The 12,875-nt window shown below is 50.0% G+C and overlaps 1 protein-coding gene and 1 long non-coding RNA gene across 14 annotated transcripts in view; one reads left to right on the forward strand and one right to left on the reverse strand.

Moving 5' to 3' along the window:
* Positions 1 to 1,376: 1,376 nt before the first annotated feature.
* LOC308506460 lies at positions 1,377 to 5,624 on the reverse strand. The gene is made up of 3 exons (XR_013994717.1): positions 5,474 to 5,624; positions 5,005 to 5,182; positions 1,377 to 4,780 (listed from the first exon to the last, which is right to left on the reverse strand). It is a non-coding gene; the product is annotated as an uncharacterized lncRNA (long non-coding RNA).
* Positions 5,625 to 5,814: 190 nt separating this feature from the next.
* Positions 5,815 to 12,875, forward strand: part of PTK2 (protein tyrosine kinase 2) — a 183,208-nt gene continuing 176,147 nt past the window's right edge. For 8 of the 13 annotated variants that reach the window (XM_081070002.1, XM_081070011.1, XM_081070013.1 and 5 more), the window contains exon 1: positions 5,869 to 6,007. The gene's annotated coding sequence lies outside the window, so the exon portion shown is untranslated. Of the gene's footprint in view, positions 6,008 to 12,875 lie in introns of all 13 variants that reach the window. The other 5 variants (XM_081070007.1, XM_081070003.1, XM_081070012.1 and 2 more) reach the window with 4 other exon arrangements.

The raw sequence follows: 12,875 nt of genomic DNA on the forward strand, positions 1-12,875 counted from the left end.
GTCTGTGGTCTTCTTCCCAATAACCCATAACCTCAGTCTAATCATGAGAAGGATATAAGTCAATTCCAGCAATGGGTCATCCTACAAAATACCCAACTAGCGTTCTTAGAACCCTCAAGGCCATCAGAACCAAGGAAAGTGAGAAACGGTCACAGCCAAGAGGAGCCTAGGAGGTGTGATGACTAAATATTATGCGGGTTCCTGGATGGGTCCCTCGACTAGAAAAGGGACACTAGGTAAAAGCGAAGGAAATCTGAACAAACTATGGACTTTAGTTAACAAGAATGCATCAGTATTGGTTAATTAATTGTAACAAATATGTCATGCTAATGAAAGATGTTAACAGAGGAAACTGGGTGCAGGGTATATGGTAACCTCTGCACTATTCAACTTTTGTGTAAATCTAAGACAGTTCTAGAAATTAGGCCTATTACAAAGAAAAAGTAATGTTCCCAAGACTTTGGGAGACAACAACAATAATAATATCTGTTATTAATTGAGAGTGTGCTGTGGTGCCCATAATTTTATACGCTGACTCTGGCTAACTTAAGGGAAGCAGACAGGGAGCGTGCAGCCGCCCACAGGATTGAAGGAAGGACGGCAGGCGGGTCAGCTCTCAGTGTGCTGTGACAGGGACTCACGTGCAGGCTCTGAGGGTATCCCACTGAAATGCTTTTGCTCTGTGATACTCCAGAGTTACATCCTAAGAGGGAGCCAAGAGCCCAGGAAGGAAGGTACCACGATCCTCCATCCCTGGACCATGAGAAATGTGGGCAGGGCATGTCCTGCAGTAAGAGTGGGGGCCTGTTACCAGATGAAAGGGGAGAGGAGGGCATTTGCTATTTGGGCTACCCACCACCCTCCTTCCCTTGCTACTGGAAATCACTCGTTTTGGTTTAGTTTGCGTGAGGCTGGCACTGCCCAGTTCCATGGCGGGTGTGGGACCAAAGCCTGGACAACTAGAGCCAATGAGACTTTGCTTGAAACTGCTGGAAAGGGGCAGACTTTTCTCCAGAGGTTGTTGAGGGGATAAAATGGGGTCACTTTGCCGTCACAAGGGAGAACTGTGTGAGAATGGACCCTGAAGCTGAAAGATGGAGAGAGAGTATCCTCAAGAGATAGGTCTTGGTGAGCCCGAATCTGAAGTTCCAGGAGTGAGTCAGGTCCTCCCCTTTTTTGTAAAAAAGTACAATTCAATGATTTTTAGTATATTCAGAGTTGTACAACCATCACCACTACCTCAGTTAGTATGGTATTCACAATAGTTACACATGGAAATGGAAGAATATTTTGTGATATTCAACAATAAAAAATTTGTATATTTTGTATATACGCAGAAGCAATGTATCTGAAGAGAGACACCAACTCTTTATATTGGGCGTTAGAATAATATTGCATACTAGAATGCAAATCATTTTATTTTTATAAGAATTTAAATAAGATTGAATTACAATTCCCAAATATTAAATTAATAAAAATTTAGCCTTATTTAATTTTGATATAAAATCTATAGTTATTAACTATAGTTTGTACTTCACTTTTCATTTGATAGAACATTTGGAATAGAAATAAAACAACAGAAACAAAACCATGGTTTTATATACATATATGGAAACATTGATATTTTTGTTTGCGTTGCCTTTAATGTATACCTTTTTAATGAAAGCATATTCAAATGTGTACCTTTGAATGCAGTCACGTTTTATTTTTTAAATCTTACACACCAGTGCCGCTGGTAGTGTGATGTGTGGAACCAAACTGGTCTGCCCATTGCTATCAGTTTCCAGGGAGATAAGGACAGGAATTAAGACTTTTAAAAACTTCCAAAGCTATTTGGCACAGTTGTTTTCTGTCCTTTGAGTCTAATAACAAAAAACAGGGGCTTGTATTTTGTATGCTTTTGCCTTTAAAAAATGTCATGTATTTCTAATAATTCATTTTTATTGCATTTTACAAAAGGATCAGTCCACAGTGGACTGGGGGAATGGAAGGGCTGGTTCCTCACTACAGGCTGTTTGGGTAGCACTGCTCTAGACCACTGAGAATTAGTACACGATCATGATGGAAATAGAAAATAGGAAAATGGAGCTCAGAAAAAAAACAAAGCTGAGAAGATGGAAGAACCTAGAAGTGTTCAAAGCAGCAGCTTGCTTACCTTTTAGAGGCTGGAAACAAAAGAAGTAAGCAGCCCTCTTTGCTGAACGTGCCCCCCACAACGTGTGCAAGTGGAATATGAAATGTGTACGAAAACCTGCACACACGGTCCAGACAGCCTGTGAGCCCAGAAGGCTCCTTCCTGGGCAAGTGCACTTAGTGGTTCTGGCCCGTCTCATCTCTACGCTGGCCTGGCAGGAATCTGAAGGAGGCACTCTGTCTTCTGGTCCCCCATACGGCCCTCCTTTGTTCTGCTTCCCCTTGGGGCATCTTCTCTAGGGATGTCCTGTGTCCCCTTCCCTTCTGCTTGTGCAGCCTGCCGCTGTCCCTCTCCTCCTTTTACAGATGACGAAGTTGAGGCTCAGAGGTTGAGTGGTTATCACGTGGGGAAGCTGGGATTTGAACTTAGGCCTGTCGGACTCCTTTCTCGCCCCACTGCTCCCAGGTCTCTCTCCCCTGACCGGTCTTCAATTCTTACCAGGAGGGCCAGCACCCCTGGGTGTGTGTGTGACAGGTCCATAGCTCCAGGGGCACATCTTACCGGATGTAGAAGTGTCTCCTGGGTCTCCCTTTCTTTCATTGTAGCTCCTCTAGGCGATGTGTGTGCTGGTCATTGCCAGGACACGGGCAGTCGCCTGGGCCTTGTCTTCTCAGTGACGTTGGCTTCCGTGCCCTCGATATTGCCATCCACCCCCTACCCTTAAACATCTGTTTCTGCTTGCCTGCCCTGAGCTCATCTCTCCTGGGGGCAAGCCCTCACTAGCCGGCGGAGGGGAGGTGGGGGTTTCTCAAGGGGGAACTGCTCCCAGGCTTGTGCAGCTGCTTTGCCAACACAGGAAGCCCTTCCTGAAAGCTTCCCACACAAGGTCAGTGCTCGGCCCATCTGCACAGTGCGGGAAGGGGAGAGCCAAATGGTGCTCTGGGTTCTGTTTGTTGTACAGAGTTTGGGTGTCGCAGAGGCTGTACGGAGCACAGGGAGAAGCACTTTGAATCCCAGCCCTGCTCTGTCTCATTGCTTCTTTTTTTCTGAGCCACAGTTTTCACATCAATAAAATGGGGGTGATGACAACTTGTCTATGCTGCAGGGTTGCTGTGAGGTTCAGAGACAGGGTTTACAGGACCTGACCCACAGAGCTCGAGGAAAAGCTGCCTTCGTTAATGCTAGGCTCTGGGTGCTCCATGATCAAGGTTGTTTGTGACCGATGCAGCAATGCGATAGCTAATCAGCACCACTTATTGAGGGGACATTATGCCAAGCACTCTGCCTGCTGAGTGTTTTACAGGATGGTTCATTTCCTCCTACAACAACCTGATTCCATGCAATCCTTTGTAAGTCCCATTCCACAGATGAGGAATGAGGCTCAGAGAGGTTGTGCAACCTGCCCAGCCTCAGATGCTGGTGATGGTTGAACTTGAGCCTGAGTCTGTGCCATTGTTCATCTTACTCCTCTCGAGCAGCACAAGTTCGCTCAAGGGATAAGGAGGGTCTGTTAGACATCCAGCTGCTCATTGTTTCCCAGCTTGGTCTGCGTTTCCTCCTGTTTGCTCCTCTCATTTGCATCAAGTCTTCTATTTTCTTCGGTAAGCAGAAGAATAATCAAAGCTGCCCATCAAGAACATCAACTTCAAACGTATCAAGGTAGAGTCAAGGAAAGTGAGTGGATTGGTTATCTATGGCTGCGTAACAAACTACCCCAAACTGTAGAAGCTTAAAACCACAAGTTTTTATTTTCTTTGCTCATAGTTCCCTGGTTTGGCAGCTTGGGCTGGGGGCCGCTGACAGTTCTGCTGGTCTCTCTGGGTCTCGTGTCACTGTAGCTGGCTGGACACTTGACTGCGGCTGGGTGGTCTAGTGCAGCCTTACCCACGCCTGGCAGTTGGCAGCTTGTTGGCCAGGGTGCCTCAGCTCTCTTCCACATGGCCTCCTCCCTAGGCTGGCGTGGGCTTGTTTAAAAGGGTGAAAAGAAAACCACATGGCCTCTTGGGGCCTCGGCTTAGAAGATGTACATCACTGTGACATATTTAAGGGTCAAAGAAGTTACAAGACCTGTCCAAGTTCAAGGGCTGAATAACTAGATTCCATTTCTTGTTGGCAGGAGTGTTAAAGATGTGGCGGCCATGTTTGGTCTACCACACAAAGCACAACCCCTCCCCCAAAGATGTCCTTAATATAATCCCTTTTGTCCCTCACCCGCCTCCCCTGACTCCCATTCCCTTCTTACACTTTTAATAATACTTTCTCCTTTCACATTACCGAAAGCTTTATTCCATCACTCAACAAATATCTTATTATGTGCCAGGGACCCAGAAGTGAACAAAGCAAAGTCTCTGCTCTAACGAATCTAATATTCTAGTGGAGGGAGCAGGCAATCGAGAAATAAAGAAGTACATATTGTAAGACGGTGATGAACAATAGGTGCTTTGGGGAACAACAGAGCAGAGCAAGAGCGTGGGGGACGCATGTGGAAGGATGGAGCGTACAGGGGGGCTCCTGTTGTACAGAGATGGTCAGGTGACATCTAATGAGGTGACATCTTCGGGCTTGAAGGAAGTGAGGAAGTGAGAAGGTCCAAGCAGCGGGGGAGAGTTCCAGGTAAACAGCCAGTGCAAAGGTCCTGGGGCCGACCTTGTGAGACACAACGCCTTACACTCTTAAATGTCGTTTTTGAAAAAGACAGACAACCATGCTACATTTCATTAAAGAACAATAAAAAAAGAAGACATTAAATAAGGTAAAACTCTTGCTAAGCAGAAGCAATTTGTTTTACCGGATTCTGTTATAATGACAGCCGAATTGCAGCTTCAGAGAAAGGGAGGGCGGGTCACCTGGGTGAGCTTCAGTGAGCTCACCTTTCAAAACGCAGCATGTGCCTGTCCTGCCTCCTGGCTTGTTGCGAGGATTAAAGTGGTACCATAAAAATGAAAGTTGCCCTGCTTCTGGTTTCACTTCCTCCCGCAAGGTGGCCAGTGATTTTTTTTTTAGAGGACACAAATCAGCTATGCTTTCTGCTTCCAGCGAAGGTACCTGCTGCCGAGAGAATAAAGTGCAGGCCCGTGAGCGCGACTCGGGCGACGAGGCCCCGGGCCTCGCGCGCTGTCCCCCCCGCGGCACCCTCCCCTCGTGCCCCAGGCAGGGCCGTCAGTCCCTCCCCAACACTGCCCGTCACTTCCCACGTGCCCCGCGGGTGATTCCCGGGCGCCGGGGCCCCTCCTGCCCAATGGGGCTTCAGGCCCAGGGCAGCGCCGGTGGCGCCCGCGTGCCACCGTGTCCCCCCGGCTGCTGTGCAAGGCCCCGTTCACACCGACTCCGAGAGGGAACCTCGGCGCGCAGCGCAGCGATGATGCCACCGCGGCCAGTGCCCGGGCGCAGCTGCCCTGCCTGCGGGGCTGCAGGACCCCGGGGCCTGGGTGCGCGTCGCGCCCGGAGAGGTCGGCGCCGGGAGGGGATGGGGGCGCCGGGAGGGGGTGGGGGCGCCCCCACGCGCCCCCCGCGCAGCGCCCCTCCGGGACCTCCGCCCCGCGGGGCGCCCCTCCGCCCGGCCCGGCCCCTCCGCCCGGCGTCCGCGGCGCGAGCCCGGGAGCGGGGCCCGGCGGCGCGCTGGGCATGCGCGGGCCGCGTCCTGCGGGAGGCGGAAGCTCGGGACGGACCGCGGGCGCGCGGCGGGCGGGGGCGCGCACCTCCGGCTTCAGGCGCGCACGCGCGGCCCGCGCCGACGCGCACGGCCCCCAGGGCGCGAGCCCGCTGCCGCCGCTGCCGCCGGGACCGGAGCGCCGTGCGCCCGCGGCGTGGGGCGTGGGAGGGATCGCGGCCCGTCCGCGTCAGCCTTCGCCTCCCAGCGCCGAGCGCCGGCCGGTGAGTGCGGGGCGGGGGCCGGGCCGGGGCGCGGGCGGGCGGGCGGGCGGGCGGGCCGCCTCCGGAGCCGGTGGTTGGCAGGGCCGCGGCCCGAGGGCGGAGGGCCGAGCGAGCCGGGCGACGGGTGCGAGGGGATCGGCTCCTCCCGCGCCGCCGGCCCGCGGCTCCGGGAGGATGGGGGTTCGGGGGAGGGGGGATCCCTGGTGTCGGGGATCCCGGGGATCGGGGGGCCAGGGGGATCGGGGGATCGGGGGGTCGGGGGTTCGGGGAGCCCGGGGGGTCGGGGAGGCCGGGGATCGGGGAGCCCGGGGGGTCGGGGAGCCCGGGGGGTCGGGGGATCGGGGAGCCCGGGGGGATCGGGGGATCGGGGGGCCGGGTGTTCGGGGAGGCCGGGGATCGGGGGGCCGGGGAGCCCGGGGGGATCGGGGGGCCGGGGGTTCGGGGAGGCCGGGGATCGGGGGGCCAGGGGATCGGGGGGCCCGGGGGGTCGGGGGATCGGGGAGCCGGGGGGATCGGGGAGCCCGGGGATCGGGGATCAGGGAGCCCGGGGATCGGGGGGCCGGGGGTTCGGGGGGCCGGGGGGTCGGGGGGCCGGGGGGTCGGGGGGCCGGGGGATCGGGGGGTCGGGGGACCCGGGGATCGGGGGGCCCGGGGTTCGGGGAGCCGGGGAGCCCGGGGATCGGGGAGGCCGGGAGGCCGGGGGGTCGGGGGGCCGGGGGGTCGGGAGGCCGGGGGATCGGGGGATCGGGGGGTCGGGGGGCCCGGGGATCGGGGGGCCCGGGGTTCGGGGAGCCGGGGAGCCCGGGGATCGGGGAGGCCGGGAGGCCGGGGGGTCGGGGGGCCGGGGGGTCGGGGGGCCGGGGGATCGGGGGATCGGGGGGTCGGGGGACCCGGGGATCGGGGGGCCCGGGGTTCGGGGAGCCGGGGAGCCCGGGGATCGGGGAGGCCGGGAGGCCGGGGGGTCGGGGGGCCGGGGGGTCGGGAGGCCGGGGGATCGGGGGATCGGGGGGTCGGGGGGCCCGGGGATCGGGGGGCCCGGGGTTCGGGGAGCCGGGGAGCCCGGGGATCGGGGAGGCCGGGGGGTCGGGGGGCCGGGGGTTCGGGGAGCCCGGGGGATCGGGGGCTGTGGGGGTTCGGGGGGTCGGGGAGGCCGGGGGGCCGGGGGATCCGGGAGCCCGGGAGGCCGGGTGGGGGTGGGCGGCGAGGCCGGGGGTGTGGGGGGCTGGAGGCGCTGGGAGGACGGCCGGCCTCCGCCGGAGCGGGCCAACTGCCTCAAAAACAAAAGGGGAGAGAGAGGAAGGAGGAGGAAGGAGGAGGAAGAGGGAAACCCGCGGGGACGCCGGGGGGACCGGCCGCGGAGACTGACGGGCTCCGAGGGCTGCGGCGGCCGAGCCTGGAACCCGCGCTGGGGTGGCCCCGGCACCCCCCGCCGCTGGCGCCCAAGTTTCCTGTGGCCAGTGGGTCTCTGCGCGACGGCCCCGGAGACCGGGGCGATTCGTTGTACCCCCCGAGTTTCCTCCTCTGCTGCCCCAGCCCCCCACGCTGCCGCAGGGCCGTGTGACTTAGGTGGGACAAGGACTTGCTGTTTCTCTCCTACACGCCTTCTTGTTCAGGAGGGGTGTGTGTGTCTGTGTGTTGTTACTTGAGTGCAGGATTTTGTAACTTAATGCACTAAGGGTAAAAAATTTTTTTGAGCCATCTTCAACAGTATCTCATTCTTGCCTAGTTAGCCTGCAGCTGGGTTTTAGGCCTTGCGACTAAGAGAATAGTAATATTGTAGTAATTATGGGAACTGGTTGAAATACGGTTAAGCTGAAGGCGATGTCAGAGTTTGGGGATCTGGATTTAACATGGCCATCATTGGGATTTTTACTTAGAAGGTAAATATTTTCATGGTTGGAAAAAGGGACAGGCCATTACTATTTGAAGTGAAATACAGAGCCTCACCTTTAATATTTTATTTCTAAAACGGGTAGTGAAAATAGTCTCCTCTTCGAAATGACACAGCTGAGCACTCAGGTCAGTTGTCCCCTCTCTGAAAACCTTTGAAAGGTGGGAGTGATCAAAGATACATAAATTAACATTCTGCTTATTTTTGTCGAGGTACACACTCCAGAATGTTTTTATCCAGTTGTACTATTGAGTTCATTCTTTTACAACCCTGCAATATTCAAACACATGAAACTTTAAAGGAAGTTTGTGTTTCAGTATCTTTATGAGCATATGGTTTCTTTAATAACTGTGGCTCTCCTTGGAGGGGAAAAACTAGCTGACTGTACTGTTAGTCTCTTGAACACTTTTGTGCACTAAATGCTGCCGAAATGGCAAGATCAAATAATATAAATTCTCCTCTAAAGAATTTCTTTCAGGTCATTACCAAACAATCCAATTGAATAATGAACACTGGAAAAGATTGTTGAAAACACATGTTCCCTTTTAAAGGAGCCCACAATCACATGAGACTTGAGTACACAGGCACTGAATGAACAGACTAGGCGTCAGATAGCAAGTCGGAGGGTAAATACAGACACTGAATCCAAAACTTAATATTTATGGTTTGGGCAAATACTGGAACTCCTAGAGGAGATGTCACTTAAGCCTCTTTTGAGACTGGCAGTGCACTGAAAGTGAGTAAGTGTTAGATTAGGAGTGGAGTTCCATGAATGCAGCAGTGATGAAGTGTCTGCAGAAAGTGGAAGTTAGGAGCAGCAGCGAGGGTCATTGAGACATTTTGAACAAATTGTTTCTGTAACACTCCATACAGAAATTACAGAACTTAATGTACTAGTTCTCAAAACTCGGTTCCTCAGCTAGTCAGATAACTTTCTTGGTAGGAAATTAGAGAAATTGTCCAAATAATGTAATTGTATTGTTAAAACTAGTCCCTTTAAAAGTTATTGATAAGCTCCTGCAGAAAAAATGACTACATATTCTATATTATATATATGTGTATGTGTGTGCGGATATATACATATACTATAATGTAAAAAATAATTTAGAAAATTGTTATCTTTTCTTTGGATGTTATTTTGAATTAGAGAAGTAGGATCTTAGTTCATATCTCTATAAAGATTTGATGGAGTTGGGGGAGGGGGGTTATGTTATCACTTTGTGAGTGATAAATGTCCAACTAGTTTATTGCTTTGTACACCTGAAACTAATTTTTAAAAAAATTCTAGTATACATTTGATAATACATTGTCTACCTTTTTTCCTTTGCTAAAATATATATATATATATAATATATATATATAATATATATATATAATATATATATATAATATATATATGGAAACCTTTTTTCCTGTATTTTAAGGTGTCTAAAGTTTGAGAAGATAATTAAAAATTGTCTTAAGGGTAACAAAAGATGCGATTCAAAGTGTTAATATAATACGTAAATCCTTAACCTTTGAAATTAAACATCTTTAGACTTATTTTTACTTGTAGGTAGAATAAATCTTGTTTTAAATTTCAATAGCATTAAAAATTCTGTTATTTTTATCATATTTGTGACATGAGGTGTGTTTTTTTGGCTAAAACAGAAAAAATTAGTTTCTGTAGTACTTTATTTTACCTTTAAGCTCTAATTTAAGAACATTTTCATCACTGTTTTCCTGCAGTAAAATCCCTTAAGTAATTAGCAAAAAATTGCTGTGGAAGTCTTTGAGACTTTTTACTGATGCAAATTTTACATAAATTATGTAAAATGCAAATTTTAAAAATTTGGGCAAGGTAAATGACCTTATTTGAGTCAATGGTAACAAAGTCCAGGAAGTTGATGAATGCCAATAGCAGTTAAATGTGAAGTTGATGATCAGCTCCTAGAAGGGTCCTTGGAATGGAGAAGATGGGGAGCAGCTGGACCTCGGATCTGTGTGCACCTGGGTTTCACTCTCTCCTGCTACAATGGGAAGGCATTTCTCTATAAACAGTGTTAGTAGTGGATTATTTCAGCTCTTTATTGCTTTTTCTCTCTACCAACATTTTGGCAGTTTTTTACCCCCCTTCATTTCATGACTACCAAAAAGGCAAAACAAGAGAAATGAAATTTGTATCTATCAGTTTCTGGCATGAATTTCCAGAAGTTGTGCCAGATCTTACCATTCAGAACTGCATACACATGTTTCTGATTGTAAAGCAGCAGAGAACCCCCTCTGCTCTTATCTGTAACAATTGTATTGTTTTTTACTAGGCTCAATGATGGAAATAAATTCAGATAAGCATATATAGTTCAATGTCCAGTTTAAATGGCATTTTTAGCAAATGCTGTTAATTATAGTCTGATTGGCATAAACACTAATGAAATGGTTTATAGACAAGTCGGAAATCGATGTTTTTGTCTAAGTGGCACTATTCCCGCTCTTTAACAGTTGGAAGCCTCAGAAAAATACTAGTAGCATCACCACACAGTTTACCTATTTTTAGGTGTCTCCTTACAAGCTTTGTATTTAATTTTTAAAATCCTGCTGAAATTTTACATACACCACCATTTACCATAAACACTTTGAAACAAGAAAAGTGACTTCAGTTACTCATTTGAGTATCATCCAGTGATGGGAAGCAGAGTGACATACTGGGTACCTATGTGGGCACGTGTTGTTGGGAGGTATCACTCACTACTTTTTTACAGACGGATGAAATCTGGGAGAGGCGCCGTACTGTCAGAGTTACATGTGTTTCACACCACGTGCCCAACCTGAGCTGAGTGCGTTCGTTAGTGCTTTCTTTCCTGTATTCCTCCCAAGAACTAGAGAGTGACAGTGCTGTGCCTATCCTCATTTTACAGACGAAGCACTGCAAGGTTAGAATTAGCGTCTCTCACCCTGGGTCCCTCAGGCCGAAAGTGGCGGGTCCTGATGGGCCAGGCGGAGGGGCCAGCAGTGCAAGCTTGTCTGTGGCATCTTAACCCTGCCTCCTGAAGTAGGCGTGAAGTGTGCAGGAGTAATGACCGTGTCTGGGGAAGTTTAAGTCAGTATGTCTCCTATTGTCATCTGATAACTTTCAGATCATGAAGTTCTGATCTGGCCAACATAGTGTCAGGAAACATTTTAATAAACAACGAAAACTGGTTAATTAAAATTAATTTAGAATTAAGTAAAATTGTATACTGCATGGTACAGTGATTGACAGTTATGTGTCAAAGGACATGCTTTAGTCACTTCCACATTGACAGCTTTTTCATTGGTGACCTTTTTTTGGGGTCGATGTTGTTTATGAATACAGTTTTGTGGGAAGCAAGGAGTAATGTGAGGGAAAAACAAATTGCATGTTTCTCACACGGGTATAAGTACAAGCCTGTTGTCATCCTAGCATTTATTGTCTGTAACCATTGCTGCTGTAAAAGTATTTCTGAAATGAATGTGTGCATTCTCACCACTTTAGGATTTTCCATCCTGGTTTTATGGGTTGACATACTCTCTACTCCTTTATTTGGGGCCAATGGACCAAAACAAAGGCTTAGAAGAACCGGAAAAGTCATGTCTGTGGGCTGTGCGTGCCTAGGATCTCCCTCTGCCTCCATATTCTGGATCAGAAGTCCTGCCGTCTGGTGGTTTGGGTTCCGCTGGGAATGCTGGGCGCTTGTGTCTGCTCACGGCCACGGGACCATCATTGGTCTTTGCTGGACTGAAGGAAGAGCTTAAACAGTGTCATGCAGTGTATGTTTGTAGTGGATTGTGTGTCTTCTCATGAGAACTGAAGCACCTTCTCACGAGGGCAGAAACTCTGTTTTACACACTGCCGCCTCCCCCAGTGTCTGACACAATAAACACTTATTGAATGAAAAGAACTCAAGCCTGTTGATTATTGAGAACTGTTACTGCATCAGTGGGCAGTCCGCTGCTTGCTTTGCTTTGGTAAAGAACCCCACTTCAAGGCCACATAGGTCTGATACCAGGGAAGAACTTGGATTATCTGTGTTTTCCCTGTTGTCTGCTTTATTTCAGGGTACGAGTAGCATCACAGTTGAGCCAGAAAAAGGTGTTGCTTTGCCCCTGTACAATTTTGAAATGTTTTTTCCCCCTAGAAATTGTTCTTGTGGTTCATTAGGACTCATTCTAAGTTCTGAAGACAGAAAATTGCTCAAGGTGACACTAAATGAGTGGGATTTGTAAAAGTTGCTCCGTGGCTGCCCCGGAAGCTCTCATGTACCTTTTCCTAATGAGCTGGAGTCATTGGATGCTTTACACGGGTTTGGCATTATGCCCTGAAACCAAGTTTTAAAAACCCGTCTTCCTAATACTGCAGTGCCAATTATACAGTATGCCAGCTTTCCCTTGACTTGTTCAAAGAGTCTTTTACTGTCATGCTGCCATTCAGATAAAAGATTTTGAGTGACAGGTCACTTCCCTTCACTTAGGTGAGGACACAGAGCTCAGTGAGCCCCAGGTAGTTGGCAGTGGTTCTCAGTGTGGTCACAGGACAAGCGTCACCGTCCCGTCCCGTCGAGCTGAGAAATTGCCGGGAAACTCCACTCAGGCTCTGAGGTGGGGCCGGCAGGCTGACCGGTGGCATGTGTTGTCCAGGACCTTTGGTGCCTGGTGCATTGGTGAGCTGCAGCTTTGGGTGTTTCAAAATAAATGCAAGTTGTAGCGCCAGGCATCAGTCACAAATGGCAGAGGTGCGTGTGTGGTGTCCTTGGCCACTTAGATTTCTAATGCCATTGCCTTCGCATCAGGACTCTTAAATATGCTTTTCAGCATTTTGGGTCTTGGGGAGACACTAAGAACTATTTTGTTGAGGGATTTGGGGTGTTCTATGCTGAGTCTTGGTTTGGATTTTAAATGAACACGTTTACGTGGAAGCAGCTTGTATGGCCCCTGGATTTGTGGCTTTTGGCAGATAGCAGGAGAGTGGGCATGGGAGTGTTT

The sequence above is a fragment of the Rhinolophus hipposideros genome (genome assembly GCF_964194185.1).
Source record: "Rhinolophus hipposideros genome assembly, chromosome: 13".
Taxonomy (NCBI): domain Eukaryota; kingdom Metazoa; phylum Chordata; class Mammalia; order Chiroptera; family Rhinolophidae; genus Rhinolophus; species Rhinolophus hipposideros.